At 43.4% G+C, this 20,056-nt stretch overlaps 1 long non-coding RNA gene across 1 annotated transcript; it reads right to left on the bottom strand.

The window, feature by feature from the left end:
- Nucleotides 1-12,004: 12,004 nt before the first annotated feature.
- LOC146801954 (uncharacterized) lies at nt 12,005-19,529 on the bottom strand. The gene is made up of 4 exons (XR_014967672.1): nt 19,451-19,529; nt 19,198-19,305; nt 19,016-19,118; nt 12,005-18,598 (listed from the first exon to the last, which is right to left on the bottom strand). It is a non-coding gene; the product is annotated as an uncharacterized LOC146801954 (long non-coding RNA).
- Between the last annotated feature and the right edge of the window lie 527 nt (nt 19,530-20,056).

Below are 20,056 nucleotides of genomic sequence, written 5' to 3'. Positions count from 1 at the left end.
CACTCCAGTGCCCTAGTGTGTGTTGGCCCTCAAATTACTTACCTTGTATGTGGCTTGCTTGTAGACTTCCTCAAAGTACCCTAAAACTTTAAAAATCAAACCGCTACTTGCTCCATTATAATCAATAGGAAACCCGCGGCTGTGTTCAGACACTGCACGCGTCTCCCGTGGGCCTACTACTTACCTGCTTTCACTGCAGTGGTGAAGCCCCAGCGATTCTACAGGCCCTAGGCCTAGTCATTTTGCAAGTCGACCTTCTTATACCATGTTTTTAGTATATGGTCTGGTACGTCCCTAGGGTTCCAGCCATATTTGTGCTTAACTTATTGAGAAACGTTGAATTTTGAATGTGTATCTGGCTTCTAATCTCATAAAGAGATTAGTAGAGTGTGTCTAGAAATAAATACATATATATTTGATATATATACCTGTGTGGTGTCATTTCATTTGGTAATTCAAGAGATTATAAAGTAAAACAAGCTGCTTTACATTCCTCTGAGACTTAGTCTGAAGGCTGCTCTCCACAGCTACCACTAGGATAGCTTTCTTAAAAAGGTTGTCTTAAACCTAGTACCATAAGAGTTGAATTGGACTGGTGCAAGGTGGCCACTATAACTAGTGACCAGCATATGCCAGGCCAACTTCTCACAATTAGTCAATGTAATGGGTCCATGAAAAAGGACTTTCAGTTGTTCAGAGATACTGATATATATTTGGAAAACATTTTGCTAAAATACATTTCAAATGGTTGCAATTTGAATAAACAAACAATTGGAAGAACTTGGATTTACAGATGAATTATTGAAGTTGGGCTCCACCCATATCATAGCTATCAACTTCACAAACACACTCTTGATAAATGTAAATCTTTGATTATCAAAGCTCAACATTGACTTTAATGTATCATATGAATATGCTGAGACAGTACACTCATCACAGACTTATATTTGTAAGTCAATATGCCTCAAATATACTCATTCATAGCATGCCATTATTTACTGTGCAGGTCCTGTGTTACCAGTCCCTCTGCCAACTCTGCCACTTGCTGCTTGACGGCGCTGTGTAGACTAGCCTCAGATGATAAACTAATGGCGGAACCTGGCAAATCACCCTCCATGTTAATTGTGAATGGCCTAAGCATCGCTCCCTCTGCATAAGTGGTGAAAATGTGAATCTATTGCACACCAGGTCTAATGGATGGGCTTATAGTCTGATGTGTGTGTCATTACGTCACAAAAAGCGACCTTCAATTGTGGCACTCCACTGGTAAGCATATGTAATAGGTCTTCTGTCATAGACTCAATTTGCCCTTGACCTCAAAGCAAAGAGTGATATATACATGGTCACAGTATCTAGCACTCTATCACAGTACATCAATGTCTGTCTGTATCTAACAACAATCTCCTCGTAGCTGTCACCAACCCACTCATGTGGGTGGGTGTTTCTTTACCTCACAAAACTGCCACATTCCCATATCCTCATACTTTTTATTTATTTCTTCACAGCTGCAGTGATAAGACAGCCCCTGCTATCCACATTGTGCACCACCCATGAGACCACATAGGTGGGTATCCGTCAAGCAGAAATTTGGCTCTGTACCATCCCTCGGTCAGATAAATTTGAAAAAATTCTATGTAGACTCATATCTATATCGATTTGTAACTCATTTACCCCCTTTATTATATCGAGCAAATGTCTGTCCACTGATCAATTTTTACATGTGAAAGAAATATCCTATATATCTATTTTATATTTATCAGCATGGATATCATTTGTTGCATCTATGACAGTTACACTCTCTCACACCAGTGGCGTAACGAAAGTTTAAGGGGCCCCCCTGCAATGTACACAGAGGGGCCCCTGCTCCGGATTTTAGCCGGAGCGCTCAGACCTGAGTGCTGTGCTGAGGGGGCCCCCTGCAACTGGAAGGCCCCCCCGCACCGCGGGGGATGTGGAGGCCAGTGGTACGCCCCTGTGTCACACTCTTAGAATTGCAAAGTTTTTCATTACTCTTTTCTGCACCTCCCATCAACCCTCCTGCGTCCATTGCACAACCTGATCCTCAGTTCACTGTTAGGACAGTACTGCATTGCCAGGGACCCGGATAATTTCAACCTTTCCCATGGTAATGAGCAGAAACCATCACCACTATGAAGATTTCGGCAACTAGTCATTGTCTGGTTCACAACGCACACTCTGACAGTAATATTTACCTTTCCCACCAATTAATACATAGATGAAATATATATTTTTGAATTTTTTTTAATAAATGCCAATTGCAGGTACCTTCTTCCAATGGGTCACCTCATGTTTGTCTGAACCTGAAGATGGGTGTATACAAGTAATCTGTCTTCGTTGTGGTGCACACCTTTTTAAGGAAGATGAACTTTATTTTATTTCTTTTTTCAGAACTGTATTTAATATTTTATTTTATTATTCCATTATTTCAATTTATTTTGTGATATATTTCTAAAACTGAAATAAGTCGAGTTTTCGGAAAAATCCCTTCTCCAAGGGAAATCAATATCATACCTTGCTATCAGATTTTCAGTGGGATTTCTGCCTGAGAACTGGAAGACACTATCAGTGTTCAGATCTCCTTGCCTTCCATAAAAACATGGCCACAGCACTAGGACTCACACACACATCGAAAAGGAGTGTGCAGCCTAAAATGTGGATTTCCCATGTAAATTACCATAGGAAACGTCCGTTGCAGTTATAGAAAAAACCGCTGAACGGAATTACACCATAATGGGAAAAAATGTAGAACTTTACTAAAACAAACGTGCGATTGGATGTAAGTGAAGTCATATTTCGGAATATTATTGTTTAAAGAGCAGCTCAGGTTGGGCATGAAAGTTTAAAAAGATATGAATATCTGGACTCTTAGGGCCATATGTAGGTAAGTGAAAAATACCGATTCCTAAATACCGAATTTTACCGATTCGGTATTCAGAAATCGGTATTTTGTATGTAGGTAATTGTTCGGTAAATTTTACCGAATCGGTAACATTCGGAAAAAGTTTACCGATTCCACAATACTGACCGGTATTCCAGAATCGGTATTTACTGAATCTGCATTTACCGATTCGGTAATTACCGATTCGGTATATACCGAATCGGTGTTTCAAAACCACAGCCATTGAGGAATCAGCCAATCATGTGGAAACCACCACCCCGCCCAACCAGGAAGTGGCCACACCCAGGCAGGTGCACACAATCAGAACCCTCTGAAGAGGCTGGGAGTGCTGAGGAGTGCTACAGAGCCAGTGCCTGAACATTTGCAACTGATCCTGCACAATGGCCAGCCAGGACACAGATGGAGGTGAAAGGAAGAGGAAAATGAAATTCAGCGTGAAGGAACTGCAGGTACTTGTGGAGGAGGTGGTGAAGCACCACAACAAGCTTTTTGGAAAGCAGTCCCTGCAAGTTGCAGAGTCTGAAAAAAGAAGGATCTGGCAAGGAATACAGTTGCAGGTAAATGCAATTGGAGTCACCCCCCGGGACATTGATGTGCTAAAGAAGCGGTGGTACGACATCCGGATCATCACCAAGAGGAAGATGGCTGAGCTAAAAAAACAGGCCAGCCAGACCAGAGGAGGAAGGAACAGGGCACCTGATCTGACTGAACTGGAGCAGCTCGTGGAGTCCACCATCGAGCCTGAAAGTGTTGTTGGGATTGGGGATGCAGACAGCTCTGCCAGAGCTGCTACCAAAAAAGGTAAGAAGCATGTGCAGCATAGTGCCCCCCCTTCCCCTATTCCAAATCCCCAATTGTGCTTTTGAGTCCCACTCCAGTACAGGTGTTAGGTCAGACCAGCAATGCATTATGGGTGATGTAGTCATTGAAACCCCTATCATGACAGGATTGGCACGGAACAACAGGGCATGCGACACACATCAGCGAGAATGAGGCAGAGGACAAAGAGATAGTGTTGCACAAATGTATTATGAGGTGAGCAATGTAGGCCTGCTGATACACTGAGCTAATGTAACGTTTCTGTCCACAGGCGAGACATCGCGCAGGACTGCTCAGGAGAAGGGGGAGAGGGCACCCAGGAAGCACATCCACGAGAAAGCCACCACGAGTGCAGGGCACACAACACCACCACAGCCAGCCTCACCACCACAGCCAGCCTCACCACCACAGCCAGCCTCACCACCACAGCCAGGCTCGCCAACACAGCCGGCTACGTCACCACACCCAGCATCGCCGCTACTGATAGCCTCACCAGCATCCACACCACCAGCAGTGGTGAGACCTAGGAGGCGTGCTGTTGGCAGACTGCATGTGTCCGAGTCCTCCTCAGAAGACTCGAGGGGGGATGAAACAACCAATGTGCCAGTGGATCATAGCAATGCTGGTGTGCTGTCCACCGTTGAGGGAGCGAACACAGGTGCCAGACGCCGCCGCAGGGCTCGTGTCAGCAGTCCACCTCCTCTGGGTGAGAGCCATGGTGTCTTTGGAGGGCTGGAGGCAACCATGGTGAAGGTGCAGCGCCTAAAAGGCAAAGCAATACAGTCAGTACAACGACAAATGAAGTGCCTAAATGACAAAATGGGTAATATTGACAGGAGCATTTCATCAATGGCTGAGGGCATGAGGGAGATGGCTGTGGGCATGCGGGACATGTCGCAGTCTGTGATGCTGCTGTGCAGTAAAATGGAGGAGGACAGAGCAACACGTCGAAGGGAGAGGCAGAACATTGCGCACCATACCAGGGCAGTGAACCGACTAGCTACTGCCACTTCTCTGCTCTGCAGGCGCTCGATGGCCATGCAGGAGGGGCTTACACACTGCAGCACTGATGTCACTGGGGGGCTGGTTAAGGTGACCAGTGCTATTGAGGTGCTGCTGACGAGCCAGTCTGCCAATACTGGTGCTGTGGATGTCGTGGACAGCGAGGACACGACCAGTAGGAGCAGCATTACCCCCCCTGTCACAGACACACGGAGGAGCAGCAGACGGCATGGGGCTGCCATTGGTCCCACAGCCAGTGAGGTCAGTCAATCAATGGCATCCCGCACTGTAGTGCGTGGGCGCAGACGCTGATGCAGCACACACTTACAGGACACAGTTGGGTGAAGTAACCCATGACTTCCAACTATGGATATCACCTATTTGATAGGCCATTTTTTCCGTTGTGTTGTGGCGTAGTGCCCGCAAATTAAAACTACGTCATTGCATCCAACTGCTGGCTGTGTCCCCTTACTTACTTAGAAATAGTTGCATGTGATCTCTGCCCGTCTCTCTCTCCCATCTGTTGCTGCTGGCACTTCTGCTGCGTTGGGCTCTGGCTGTGCAAGATCATCATCATTGTCCTCAAAATCTGTTATTTCCACCTCTGTACCAGTCTTTGTGGCAAGGTTGTGCAGCATTGCACAAGTGGCAATGATCTTGCAGCAGATGATGGGTGTGTACTGGCGTGCGCCTCCGCTTTTGTGGAGGCAGCGGATCCTGCTTTTCAATAGTCCAAACATGCGCTCCACCACATTGCGTGTTGATTTGTGTGCCACATTATATCGTCTCTCACACAGGGTTGATGGGTGTACGTAGGGAGTGAGGATGAATGACCGCACGGCATATGCACTATCGCCTAGGTGAGGAAGAGAGTACCATTAGTCACATACACCAATACACATTCATATGCGGTAAGTATTAGGGAGTGTCACAGTGATTTACCTAGCAGGTATCCTTCTCCAAATTCTCCGGCAACCAGGCGTGTGTAGATCCCACTGTTCTGGAAAATGTAGTAGTCGTGGGTGCTCCCAGGAAACTTTGCTACGATGTCAGTGATTATGTTGCCAGCATCGCAGATTACCTGCACATTTATGGAGTGGGTGGACTTTCTGTTCCTGTAGATATGCTCAGTGGCTGCTGGTGGGCAGATTGGAATATGTGTGCCATCAATACAGCCTATGACATGCGGGAACTGTGCCATCTGGTAAAAGTCGGTCTTTGTTTTCAGCAGTTCAGCCTGTGTGTTTGGGAAGCTAATGTAGTGTTGCATTCTCTGCATCATGGCATCCAGGAACTTCCTGAAGAAACGGGACAGGCAACTCTGGGATACCCCGCCTACCGCAGCTATCACCCCCTGGTAACTGCCAGATGCCAGTAGATGTAGGCTACAGAGCACCTGCACATGTGGAGGTATGGCATGCGCCCTTGTTGTTGGATGGTCCAGGAGTGGGTGCAAGTCCCTTATCAGGTCCATGATGGTTTGGGGGTGTAGCCTGTACCTTTCATGTATCTCAGCCTCAGTCTGTTGAAAGATTGTGATGCGCTGTCTGTAAATGCACTCCTCCCGTCTCCAAATCCTCAGACCTGCTGCCTGTAGACGTAGGTGCCTTGCAATCACATAGAGAGCCGCCATGGTGTTCACGCTGTTGCATTTTGGGATTGCTTATATGCACTGTGGCTGATTACCACCTGCTTTCACTCTGTGGTAATTACCGACTCTTAAATACCGAATTTCATGGAATTCGGTAATAACGAATTTACCTACATCTCTTTTCTCGTTTTACCATTTCATATTTACCGAATCGGTAAATATGAATTCGGTAATTCTGATTCGGTAATTTAGAATTCGGTAAAGATGAATCGGTATTTACCGATTCATAATTACCGAATCCTTCTTTTTGGACTCCTACATCTCATTCGCCTAAATACCGGGCGGTAACGTGATATTTACCGAATTTCGGCCGTTACCGACCGGTATTTAGCTACCTACATATGGCCCCTAATGTCCAAATATGCCTTTGTTGACCACTTTAAAGGGGTCTAGTCCTGCTTGGCTGAATATAACCTGAATATACATATTCTTGTAGCCATTATAGGACTCAGTGACAGCTGCCGTCCATGCAGGTAACAGCGGTGGGGCCAGGTAAGGGGGGATTTCGAGGGACAATCTTAGGGGAAAATTAATTATTTATTTAATGTTCCCTCTGCATCGTCCCTTGAAATCCCCCCTTACCCGGCCCACTGCCCTACCGCTGCTACCTGCATGGACCGCGGCTGCTCAGTGACATGGTACCTGCATCCTGAAAGTGAAACAAAAAACATATAAGGGGCATGTTGAGAACACCCTGACCCCAAGGGGATTGGCTGCTACAAAATGGACAACATGTTGAAGCAGCCATTGCAGCCCAGTCACCATTGAAATGCATCCCATGGAAGGGTGATAACAGACTTTAGTCGCAATATGAATCATTTGTTAGTGGTACCATGCTAATTTTAGCAACTGTAATATGTTCTAAGATATGTTCTGTGAAAAATGCTGATCCTCTGCTGGTATATGATGAACCATTTTTGAGAGAAAACAATTTTCTCTCGTGATTCTTTCACAGAGGTGCCCCAGCAGCTAAAATGACAGCAAAGTTTCTATACATTTGCACTATCTTCCTCAGTCATGCAACAATAAAGTCTGATATTCTGGGAAAAACATTTATTTTCATGTTTTGCCTCACACTCCCAAATAGAAGAAAGATAGCACTCCCACATGGAGGTACACACATGGCAAAGCAAGAAAACACCCGAAAAGGGGTTTCATTCTCATAAAATGAGACACATCAAAAGACAGTTTTCAGAATAAAGCGTGGGGTTTTATTTGTGCAACACTCTCCAACAGAAAGGCTTTCACAGATGTCAAATGAAACAATATGCAAATGTATATATTATGTGCAATCAATAATAACACACTTCAAATAAAAAAAATCAAATGTATATATATATATATATATATGTGTGTGTATGCGCGAGCAATAATAACACACGATTCAAATGCAACTGTTAAATGCATGGGATAAAAATACAAGCAGATAGTAATGATAATAATACTAGACGCCAACTGCAAGAAATAGGTACTGTTAAATGCAAGTAATCAGTGAAGGAAAGCATGGAAAGATATAAGTTATATACACAGAATACATCAGATGATTATGACCACTGGAGACTTGAATGTGCACAGACACTTTCACACATCACAATACCAATAATCAGAGAAAATACCTCACCAGCTGCAATAATTTCCAATCCAATCCAAAATAGCTTTATTCGACAAATGTGTTATCAACGCATACTACATAATACATAAATTTGTTTTAAAAAGTTAAAAGTAGTCATAAATACAATAAAAGAATACACAATTACAATATGGTCAAAGTTGATAAAACTAGCAAAACGTTGTTGGCATCGTTCAATTCATCATCTATAACACAGGCCACCCTACATGTGGCCAGCGTCTACAGTTCAAACAATGAAAAATAAGGAACAATAGAAGCAGCCATCAGCCTAAAGAGAGAACATGCGATCTAATGGCCCAAGCCCAACTCAGATACTTTGCTAAGGCTATAACAATGGTGCTAGATGTAGCAGAGTGTAATAGTCTTAGGGCAACCTCAAACCTTCTGGTGCCTAAAGATTTACAAATTGGCATCAGCCATACTCGACGAGGGGCAGCATATGCTGGCCAAGCAAATATTCAGTGAGCTAAAGACTCTGGGTGAATGAGACAGATGGGACAAGAGTTGACTTCTGTATTTCCCCATCTTGCTGTGAATGATCTTACTGGCAATGAGCCCACCCTAAATTGAAAGTAAAGCTTCCGATCATGCGGCTTGGTAATAGTGTCCCAGTAGTAGTAGTAGATTAGCTTTATTCGATTTTGTTGCATAAAATCATAAAAGCAACAATTCCTATATATACATATCAGTACAAATCATTACAATAAATAACATTTAATTAAAACAGTGTTAAATCAAATTAAATGAGTTCGCTAATCTCCAAGTTCCGTTTTCTAAGAACACTTTTTAAAAAACCGGACATAACCATAGTACAGGTAGCATTTCCCAATTGCTGCAGACTAAGGAACGCAGGACGGCATTGGCGACAAGCACCTTGCTTCAAGTACTGTTTGATCCACCTATTACGCTCACTCCCATATAATTTACAGAACAATACTACATGGCAGGTGGATTGTGCAGAAATACTATCACAAGGGCAAGGAGCCAGGGCTCCAGACCAGTCATTTTTGGTTGGATATGTAACTAACCGATGAAATAGGTTAAACCTAAATCTTGTCAAAATGAATAGGTCGAAGCCCAGATTGCACATGGTTAGATATGGCTGGATTGTGTAGGTGGTCAGTGACAATTGATGTTCTCTCACTGTTTTCTTTGTTAATTCTCCTACACACCTGAGAAGTTCAAAATGGGCCATACATAACCTCTTTAATTCTGATTTTGAAATATTCAAAATTGAAGCTGGGATGCTGAAAAACTCCGGCCTTTGGATATCAGTAAATATTTTCCTGATATACTCAAGCCAGGGTATACTCTTGGCGTTATCTAGGCCCATGACATCTTTTATTATTTCCTGATTTAAACCAAGGGCCACTGAGACCCATACTCTGCGCCAGAGTAGGACAGGTTGCAGTTTAATCAGGTCGGATATATAATCCATCCCCAATTCCTGATGGCAATTAAAGACTATATATATATATATATATGTGTGTATGCGTGAGCAATAATAACACACGATTCAAATGCAACTGTTAAATGCATGGGATAAAAATACAAGCAGATAGTAATGATAATAATACTAGACGCCAACTGCAAGAAATAGGTACTGTTAAATGCAAGTAATCAGTGAAGGAAAGCATGGAAAGATATAAGTTATATACACAGAATACATCAGATGATTATGACCACTGGAGACTTGAATGTGCACAGACACTTTCACACATCACAATACCAATAATCAGAGAAAATACCTCACCAGCTGCAATAATTTCCAATCCAATCCAAAATAGCTTTATTCGACAAATGTGTTATCAACGCATACTACATAATACATAAATTTGTTTTAAAAAGTTAAAAGTAGTCATAAATACAATAAAAGAATACACAATTACAATATGGTCAAAGTTGATAAAACTAGCAAAACGTTGTTGGCATCGTTCAATTCATCATCTATAACACAGGCCACCCTACATGTGGCCAGCGTCTACAGTTCAAACAATGAAAAATAAGGAACAATAGAAGCAGCCATCAGCCTAAAGAGAGAACATGCGATCTAATGGCCCAAGCCCAACTCAGATACTTTGCTAAGGCTATAACAATGGTGCTAGATGTAGCAGAGTGTAATAGTCTTAGGGCAACCTCAAACCTTCTGGTGCCTAAAGATTTACAAATTGGCATCAGCCATACTCGACGAGGGGCAGCATATGCTGGCCAAGCAAATATTCAGTGAGCTAAAGACTCTGGGTGAATGAGACAGATGGGACAAGAGTTGACTTCTGTATTTCCCCATCTTGCTGTGAATGATCTTACTGGCAATGAGCCCACCCTAAATTGAAAGCAAAGCTTCCGATCATGCGGCTTGGTAATAGTGTCCCAGTAGTAGTAGTAGATTAGCTTTATTCGATTTTGTTGCATAAAATCATAAAAGCAACAATTCCTATATATACATATCAGTACAAATCATTATAATAAATAACATTTAATTAAAACAGTGTTAAATCAAATTAAATGAGTTCGCTAATCTCCAAGTTCCGTTTTCTAAGAACACTTTTTAAAAAACCGGACATAACCATAGTACAGGTAGCATTTCCCAATTGCTGCAGACTAAGGAACGCAGGACGGCATTGGCGACAAGCACCTTGCTTCAAGTACTGTTTGATCCACCTATTACGCTCACTCCCATATAATTTACAGAACAATACTACATGGCAGGTGGATTGTGCAGAAATACTATCACAAGGGCAAGGAGCCAGGGCTCCAGACCAGTCATTTTTGGTTGGATATGTAACTAACCGATGAAATAGGTTAAACCTAAATCTTGTCAAAATGAATAGGTCGAAGCCCAGATTGCACATGGTTAGATATGGCTGGATTGTGTAGGTGGTCAGTGACAATTGATGTTCACTCACTGTTTTCTTTGTTAATTCTCCTACACACCTGAGAAGTTCAAAATGGGCCATACATAACCTCTTTAATTCTGATTTTGAAATATTCAAAATTGAAGCTGGGATGCTGAAAAACTCCGGCCTTTGGATATCAGTAAATATTTTCCTGATATACTCAAGCCAGGGTATACTCTTGGCGTTATCTAGGCCCATGACATCTTTTATTATTTCCTGATTTAAACCAAGGGCCACTGAGACCCATACTCTGCGCCAGAGTAGGACAGGTTGCAGTTTAATCAGGTCGGATATATAATCCATCCCCAATTCCTGATGGCAATTAAAGACTGAGGTACCTTTCGGTAGAGCTAATAAGTATCTGAAAAAATTATTTTCTTCAACTTGTATCGCCGATGTATCCTGGTACCCCCAGATCCCTGCCCCATATAACGCAACACTTCTGCATTTAGATTTATAAATCTTTAGCATGATCTCAGGGGGTCTTTTGCCAAGCTTAGCGGCGAAGTGCTTTAATGCTCCTATGGTGCGTTTAAAGGATAGGGTCCTATTCTTGGCCTCAGGCCCCCAGGAGCCGGAACCCTCAATTATAACCCCGAGGTATGGAAAAGTTTTAGTATGCTCTATTACAAGCCCCGACGCTCTAAGATTTTTACAGCTTGGACGAGCCTTACCACACTGCATCACATATGATTTTTTAGCATTTATCATAAGGCCCCTTTCTTCCATAAATTCAAGATATTTTGTAAGGGCTTTCTTTGCTCCGACCTTCGTTCTCGTCATTAGTACCGCGTCGTCCGCGTACAGAAGCGATACAATTGACTTGTTGCCGTACTTTGGGGAGTCTATTTTACAAGCGCCCAGTTCCTTCTCAAGTTTATTCGTATAAAGGGTAAAAAGAAAGGGGGCCAATACACACCCTTGTCTTACCCCTTTTTCTATCCTGAAGGGGCCAGTGCACTCCCCTCTCAGCCCAAATCTAACTTTGGCCGTTGCCCCTGAATAAAGTTGCCTTAGAAACAGTACCATGGCAGGATCGACCTCCATTTCCTCAAGAATTTGCCACATCTTGGCATGTATCACGCAATCAAAGGCGGCAGAGAGGTCAACAAAAATGGCATATAATTGTCCTTCCTTAGCCCGGGTGTATTTGGCTTGTAACAAAACAAAATTTAGGACGTGCTCTACCGTGCCCATCCCTTCACGAAAGCCATACTGTACAGGGCTCAAAATATCATGTTCCTCGGCCCACAGTTGCAATTTATTTAAGACCACCCTCCCCGCCATTTTCATGAGGGAGTCTAATAAAGAAATAGGTCTATAATTAGATGGGCAATCCCTGTCCCCCTTTTTGTATATCGATATTATGACCAATTCCGACCAGGTACCGATAAAACCTATGGCACAACAAGCCTGTAGGACCCGGGTACAAAGTGGGGCCCACAAATCTATATTTAATTTATAAATATCATTAGGGATCCCATCCGGTCCCGGGGCTTTGTTACTGTTACTAGCTTGTAGTGCCAGCTCTACTTCTTGTAGGGTAATCCCCATGTTAATGGGGTAAAAATCACTCCCTCTCAATGAACACCCTATCAATTTGTCCTCTTTCATGGGAGACCCCTCGACATTTTTATATACCTTTGAGAAGAAATCAATCCAAGTTTTTTCATCAATAGTGATGTCCAACCTTTCTGCCTCCTTCTTGGTAAAAAAGGGTGCGTTGACTGCCTCCCAGAAGGCCCTAGCGTCTTTGCTCTGTGAGGCAGTCAGAAAGTTCTGCCATGCTACTTCTTTGATTTCCTTTTTCCGCAGGCACCTTGCCTGGGTATACACCTTCCTACATTTTCTAATTGCCTTGAGGTCCCTTGGTTTAAAGCTCAAGGCAGCCTTAAGGGCAGTATACGCCTTGGTACACCTGGAGTCAAACCAGCCCACCCCTTTATTGAGTTTGTTCCTCTGTACCCTGGTTAGATTATCCTGGATCACCTTAGTAATTCTACCAAAGGCCTCCAAGGTTTGTTCTTCTGAGGTACTCTCATCCAAACATGACAATATATCTGTTAGAGCCCGAGTGATTATTTCTTTAAATTTTTTGACCGAGTCTACGGTGCTCCACTTAAGTGTCATCCCATTATAGCGAGCTAAGGCGATATTTTGTGTCCAAGTGAGTGACTCGATAGTAGTGATACTACTTAGCTCTCCTGTGGTTATGGTCATGCTAAGAGGTAGGTGGTCACTTAGGCCAATGGCTGGAATCACAAAGTTTTCTACACAATGTGAAAAACTATTTGACACAATCACAAAATCAATAACGGAGTGGCACCCTCTAGCTAGAAATGTGGCACTAAATTCCACCTTAGGTGTACACATTAGGTTTGCAAAGCCAAGGTCCAAATTGGCCATAATATTATTTAGTACCTCTCCTTTTACTGAATGCGTAAAGTGACACCTGCTCACATTTTCCCCCCTGCCATATTCCTGAAATTCACAGCTTTCTTGGTCACAAATGTTCAAATTAAAATCCCCTACCCATACCAACATTTTGTTTTCCCCCCTCAAAAGATTCTGAGTATTTAATTCCCCTTGCAGGCTACCTAGAACCTCTGCAAAAACCCCATTTTTTATGTTATTATAGAAGTTAACTATTAAAAGCTCGACCCACTGATTTAAGATAACTGAGACCATCTGGTAGTTATGTGTATTACTTCTTCTTACGATTTTAGCAACTTTTAGCAGATTAGAGACATAGATACAAATCCCTCCTTTATGTCTTCCAGACAGGGAACGAACTGCTGGAGTATGAAAAGTTTTAAAACCAGGAAGATGTATCTCATTAATAAGCCAGGTTTCTGGTACACATAGGATGTCAATGTTTTGGACAAAATCTCCCCAGATAGTATCGTGCACTTTACTCTCTAACCCACATACATTCCAGGAAACAATCCTCACTAGACCACCCTGCTCCCTGAATTTATTCTGTTTTGGCAACAATTTCTCCTTGTCGGTGTTCACCCCAAGCAAATCCGGCATGAGGACCAGGCCGACATCTTCTTGCTCATGCCTTAATTCTCTGTTATCAGTCAACATTAGGTCAGTTTCCCTCCCACCCCCAATATTGACTAACATCCCAGAAGGGTTCTCGTGGAGAGATTTTTTAATGAGTCCAAGTTCCTGTACGTTGGGATTTATTTTCTTGTGCATTTTCCCTGTTACACTTTCCCCATGGATTATATGATCGTGTGGGTTATGTAGTACAGGAGACTTCCCCCCTTGAGAAGTATCCGTGAGTATCAATGTGACTTTATCTTTTCCACCGCCCAGTCAGTCACACTCATTTAAACCAGAAAGGGCTATAAACCGATTTGGTCCTACCAAAGAAGGTGTGTATCCCGATTTCCCCTTTGTGTTCGGAGTGGGTGACATAATTGTCTCTTCCTAGGATATTCCCAGGGCTGACTTAATTGTGGGTATGGTAACCTATCATCCTGATTTAGAAATGGGGACCTAAAACGGTCATTTTGTTGTTGAAATTGGGGCCTGATGTAATCATCCTGGCGTTGGACCAAGTGCCTAGAACGAGCATCCTGATATTGAAATGGGGGTCTAAAACGATCGTTCTGTTGTTGGAATAAGGGCCAAATGCCATCATCATGATGTTTGGAAGGGGGCCTAGAGCAATCAACCTGATAATGAGAGGGGGGTCTAAAACAATCATTCTGTTGTTGAAATAGAGGCCTGATGACATCGTCGTGATGTTGAAAGGGGGGCCTAAAGCAATCATCCGGGCGTTGAAATAAGGGCTTGAAATTAGTTACAGGAGCCAATAGGGTTCTGGGTAAAAATAGGGCAATTCACGTGGAGTGATTACATTACCACCATTTTGAGGGAACCAGTTTAAGATGTATCTAACTGCTCTATCATCTCTAAAATTAACAATGATGATATCCCTGATGTGTCCTTTATTCTATGTCCCAACCAAGGAAGACGCCTAACGTGTAATATCTCGCCGTTAATATTTGGAGGAAGTGGTCTATTTTGCCTAAGCCAAAATATAACTTTATTTTTAAGCTGGTAATAATCTTCTCTCTTATTATCCTCTAAAGCGGGCACTCCAGTGAGATCTACCACAAACGGAACTCATTCCGGAGGCAGTTCTACATTGTTTTCTTTGGGGACAATAACCCTATCGGGGTAATCACGGCCACTTAGTTTTTGCATATTTTCTGGGTTATTAGATATTACGCCTACCGCAGGGACTTTATCACTAATTCCAGCATTTTGCCGTGTTGTTTTAGAGGACATTGATTTCAAGGGTTTCGGTTTCTCCTGATTAATGGTTTTTACTCCCTTTTGAGGAGTATTATTTAAAGATAGTTCTATAGTTGTAGGCACTATTGGAAGCTTTGGCACATCCTTCATTACCCCTTTAATTTCCCCAATTGTCTGCTCTACGTTCCCTAGCTGTTGAGCTAATCTTATTGATCTCTCTATTAATGGCAATATGAGGGATCGGATTAATTGTTCAATGCCTCCCATTAAATCAGATAGATGTTTCTTTTAATGGGAGGTGTGGTGGGATAGCTGTGGCAGATATTAAGGGTACATTGGGGGAAGGGCTCTTAGAGTTACCTGAGTCAATTTGAATGATCTTATTTTTCTGTTGTCCACTCCCCCTCTTTCTCCTTTTTTTTGGCGGGGATCCTTGACGTCTCCTTTTTTTTTGGTGGTGGACCTTGGGGTCTGGAAATTTTTAAAGATTTATTAGATTTTTGGGCAGTCTCTACAGTTTGTAACAGGATATCTACCAGGAGTTCTACCTCTGGTATTGAATTACAAAAAGATGCAGAATCGATTGTATTCAAATCATTGCTTCCATCTGGTAGAAATGATCCATCCTGCAAAAGCAATGGGATGCTGTCATTAAGAGATACCTCAAATCCCTCAGCGTCGGATGGTATACTTGTGTGCGTACTGACAAGCGGTGAAATAGCTAAGTCTAACGGGCCCAGAGAAGAACGCCTGTTCTTAATAAGTTCAACTGAACGGCGTCTCTCGGCCCGTCGCTCCGCAAGAGCAATGTCCCTATCAATACCTGTAGTAGTCCTAATGACATAATTGTCTAGCGTTCCTCTATTTCCCCCCCCCCCTGACAATGAAGATTTTTCTTTAGGGGGGAGTCATAATGCGTACATACACAATAGGGGACAAAATCAACCACTCTGGCCTTTAAAAATAACACCAATAGTTTTAGCAGACATACGTTAATCAGACATAGTTGTCGGTAAAATCATATACAATGTTAATACAGTGTCTGCTTACTGGGGTGTTGGCCGAAAGTCCTCTCCGAAATTCAACATGTCAAGGGGTGACCCGGCCCAGCCCAGCCTACTCTGGCATCCTCTGGCCTTTGAGGGCCTAGGAGAGCCCACACTTTGCCCGGGGCTTCTCCCCGCGCGCTCCCGCAAAGGGGGCTCCCCCCGCTGCACCTCAAGACGCCGACGCCACTCTGTGCAGGCCTCCTCAAGGGTAAAGCAATGGAAGAAAGACTCAGACTCAGTGATTGGTGGAGTTCTGGACACTGAGGCTAATTGAGAGCTCCTTTGAGGTATATGAGGGATGAAAGACCAAGACCTCTGTTTCTTGTTGTCTGATTTTTGGTATTTGTCATGTCGGTAACTGTAATTTCACTGTGTCTGTTGATTCAGTTAGAAGTGTAAAGCTGATTACTTTTTCAAATTCTGAAAATGGCCGGCGGAGTGGGTGGGTGTTGTGACGAGCTAAAGGAGCTGAGGAGCTGAGGAGTATCCTGCCCCTCCCCCCCCGGGCTCCTAGTTCCTGCTCCTGCCGCAGTGATTAAGCCCTTGTCCAACTTATCATTGGCGTTTGCTCTTGTTCAGCTTGTTAAGCTCGATAAGCTTGTTAAGCTTATACTCTTATGCCCACCACAATCTATCACAGCTCACTGTTGCCTCTCCCCCGTGACAATTGTCTGGTCACCTCTGTTAAAGGGGGACAGGCTGAGGCCAGGCTGGGCGGCCGATTCTCTGCCTGCGGGGAACAGTCCAGGCCGTCCTGGCAGTCCTGGCACAGTTCGCAGTTTACTGTCCACAGCTCGCTGTCTGGCGGCGGCAATCGTGGCGTTACCTTCTTTTTCTGTCGCTGCTCTCGTCACTATTCTCGATGTTGCTCATTCGCCGCTGCTGCAGCACATGCCAGCTCCGCTCTGCACTGGCCCGTGACACCGGCGCGCCACCAACGCGGTACCAACGCGGCAACACGGCAGCACGGCTTCTATTTGAACCTTTTTTCCGATTCCCGATTTCACCAAAACTCGATGGATCTGTGCTGCCGCTACCGCTGCTCTCCGGCTCTCGCTACGGGTTTCACGCAAAACCTGGGTGTCCCAGTATTGCTCGAGACTCGGTGCTGGCTTAACAGCAAGGAAACTCCCTGTAAGGGAGGAAGTGTCACAGTTACTATAAGTTAGTGGAAGAGGTGTGGCGCAGCGGCCAGGGTTCCTCACTCTGGACTACAGGGTTCACGGTTTGATCTCCGGTGCCGGCGGCAGGTTAGCCCAGCACCATGTGACTCTGGGCAATAGCTTGCTTAATCTTCCCGACGGCCCCCAGCGCCGGGACACCACTTCGGTGGTAGCTGTGCGCTTTACAAATACTGGTATTTCATTTTATAAGCACCTTGGGCCACCCATTCCCAGTATTTAGCTTTTAAAACCGCTTTGGAGGGGGACGGAGTGCCTGCCGGATTTTCCCATAAAGGGGCCATACCAAGACTGATCAGGGAAGCTCTGATCCCCCGCAACCATTTAATCTTATGGAAACGATCAGTGTTGATTAGGTCCCTGAGGCCTGCAGCATAACTGGCCAGCTCTGGGGTACACCAGATTCTCCGCCAATAAAGCAAGGGACGCAGTCTTGCTATATCAGCCAGTGCCTTCTTACCTAGGTCGTATAGCAGTGGGCGCACTGGAGTACTTTGTGGGAGGCTGGTGATCTTGCGGAGGAACCTGTTTTCTTCTATTGTTATTTGTGAGAGGTTCTCAAAACCCCAGAGCTCGGCCCTGTATAGGACAGATCTGACCACGTTCAAGTCAAATATTTGGAGTGCTGAGCTTACTGGTTTTGTAAAAGAGGAGCTAAACTCGGATTGCAAGATACCGGCCTGTTGTCGGTGTTTCAATGATGGATATCCACAAGACAATCCCTATGCAACTACACAATGGTACAATACTATTACACAGTATCACACAGATATGATTGAATCCCAAAGTTTGTCACATTTATTAAAAAAAAGGTTTACATGTATCACGGTTAAAATCAATCCTCCGTTGTTTCACAACATTTTAAAAAAAACACATCATTTGAACATTTATGAATCAAAAATACAAATCAAAATACAAATCACAAACTGTTATGAGCCCGCATAACAGAAAACATAAACAGACAGTGAACTTTGTCATTGGTAACACATCCTATATGACCATCAATTTGTATCCGTAGTTTGGGATATGTACAACCCACTTATATCTCCAATTCTCTACGGCGGTCCCTTGGATTATGTGTGTAACTTGCGTCGACGCGTTTCGATGGTTTTTACATTATAGAGCCATCTTTATCAAGACGATTCATAGGCTTTATTTATACCGGCTCGATTTGAACCTATAAAGACATAAATGCTTTTAGTGAACTTAATAGAAGTTCTACTAGCAAAGACATAAGATGTTTCATCAATATTCGTAGGTATTTCACTAATTGTCTTATATTGCTAAATACATTTTCCTGCATCACATTATCCATGCAGTTACATATTGTTGCCATAGGTGCTCCCCTCAGTATTAGTTCCCTCATAGATGGTTCTCTAATGCATTTATCCAATCTAATTAAACAGAACCGCTAGACACCCTGCATAATCCCAACATGCTAGGTCAATGCCTGGATAATTCGTACTAATAAATCTAAAAAGTGCCTCAGGTGGAGCGTATCGGCTAAATGTTGCTCTATGTGTCTGCATTGCCTACACCTATTTACAATGGCTATCCCCCATGTTTTATACTCAATGAGAGATCTACTCCTCACCTTTTTAAGTCTTTTGACCAAACTTCGTATAAATGTTGTTGGCTTTGGTTTTTAAGGGCTCAATATTTCAGTTGAATTGGCTGGAGTTCACAAACGCTCGTTGCTACGAAATAACATAACGGCATGATGTTATTATAATGGCTCATATAAGCCTTAACAAGCCGCATTGGAAGAATGCTTACCGTTTCTTTCGACACGCTCGTGAAGCTGTAGCCGAAATGCGCGTGTCGCTTGCTTAATATAATCAAAGGCGGCGGGGGTCCATTTACATCACCCTTGTATAGCGTCACCTATTGCATAAATATATGAATGATAGAAAGCGGGTATTAGCACGAAACCGAACTATTTACACTAATAACTCCCCGCATGACTGTTATGTTGTGGCAGTAACGCCACCCTTTCTCTCTTTTGTCAAGCGTGCTGCTGAAATCTCACCTTACGGTTTGTTGATTGTTTCGCCGGTCTGGGAGTCCTCCAGCTCCGTCTATCCTGTTCCTATCTGCCTCGTTCGCCTATTTGTTGCTATGACTCTAGTCTCGTTATTGGCTAGATTTGTCACGTGTCGCCACCCACGTGTAATAGCACTATCGCGCAGCCAAGTACGTTCATTCTTATTGGTTCCTAACCACGATATCTATTGAAGTATTTCTGTGTGTGTTTTTTTAATGAAAAAATATGACGCGTATGTTTACAGCGTTCTCTACATTTCTGTTTAAGCTCACAGACGTATATCTATGTATATTACTATACTACTACTCATGGAATCATTTCCTAATGGAACCCCTTGTTTGCCTTCATGTGCTACATACAAATGCAATACAACTTTATTGTTCACATCTCCGACTTACAACTTCTCCTTATGGCTCCTAGTTACATTACAATGTATATTCGAGGTGGTGCGTCTATGCAAGTGTATATTAAAAAATCAGATTGATAGCACATCAAATGGAGAAAAAACTAAACAAACTGTTATCAACATAATTGTCATTCAAATTAGTACATAACATGGTGTAGTTCGCCAGCTGAATTGGTGCCATTACG

The sequence above is a fragment of the Triturus cristatus genome, chromosome 8 (assembly GCF_964204655.1).
Source record: "Triturus cristatus chromosome 8, aTriCri1.1, whole genome shotgun sequence".
Lineage (NCBI taxonomy): Eukaryota > Metazoa > Chordata > Amphibia > Caudata > Salamandridae > Triturus > Triturus cristatus.
The sequence above is the reverse complement of the archived record's forward strand: the minus strand, read 5'-3'. Positions and strand labels throughout refer to the sequence as shown.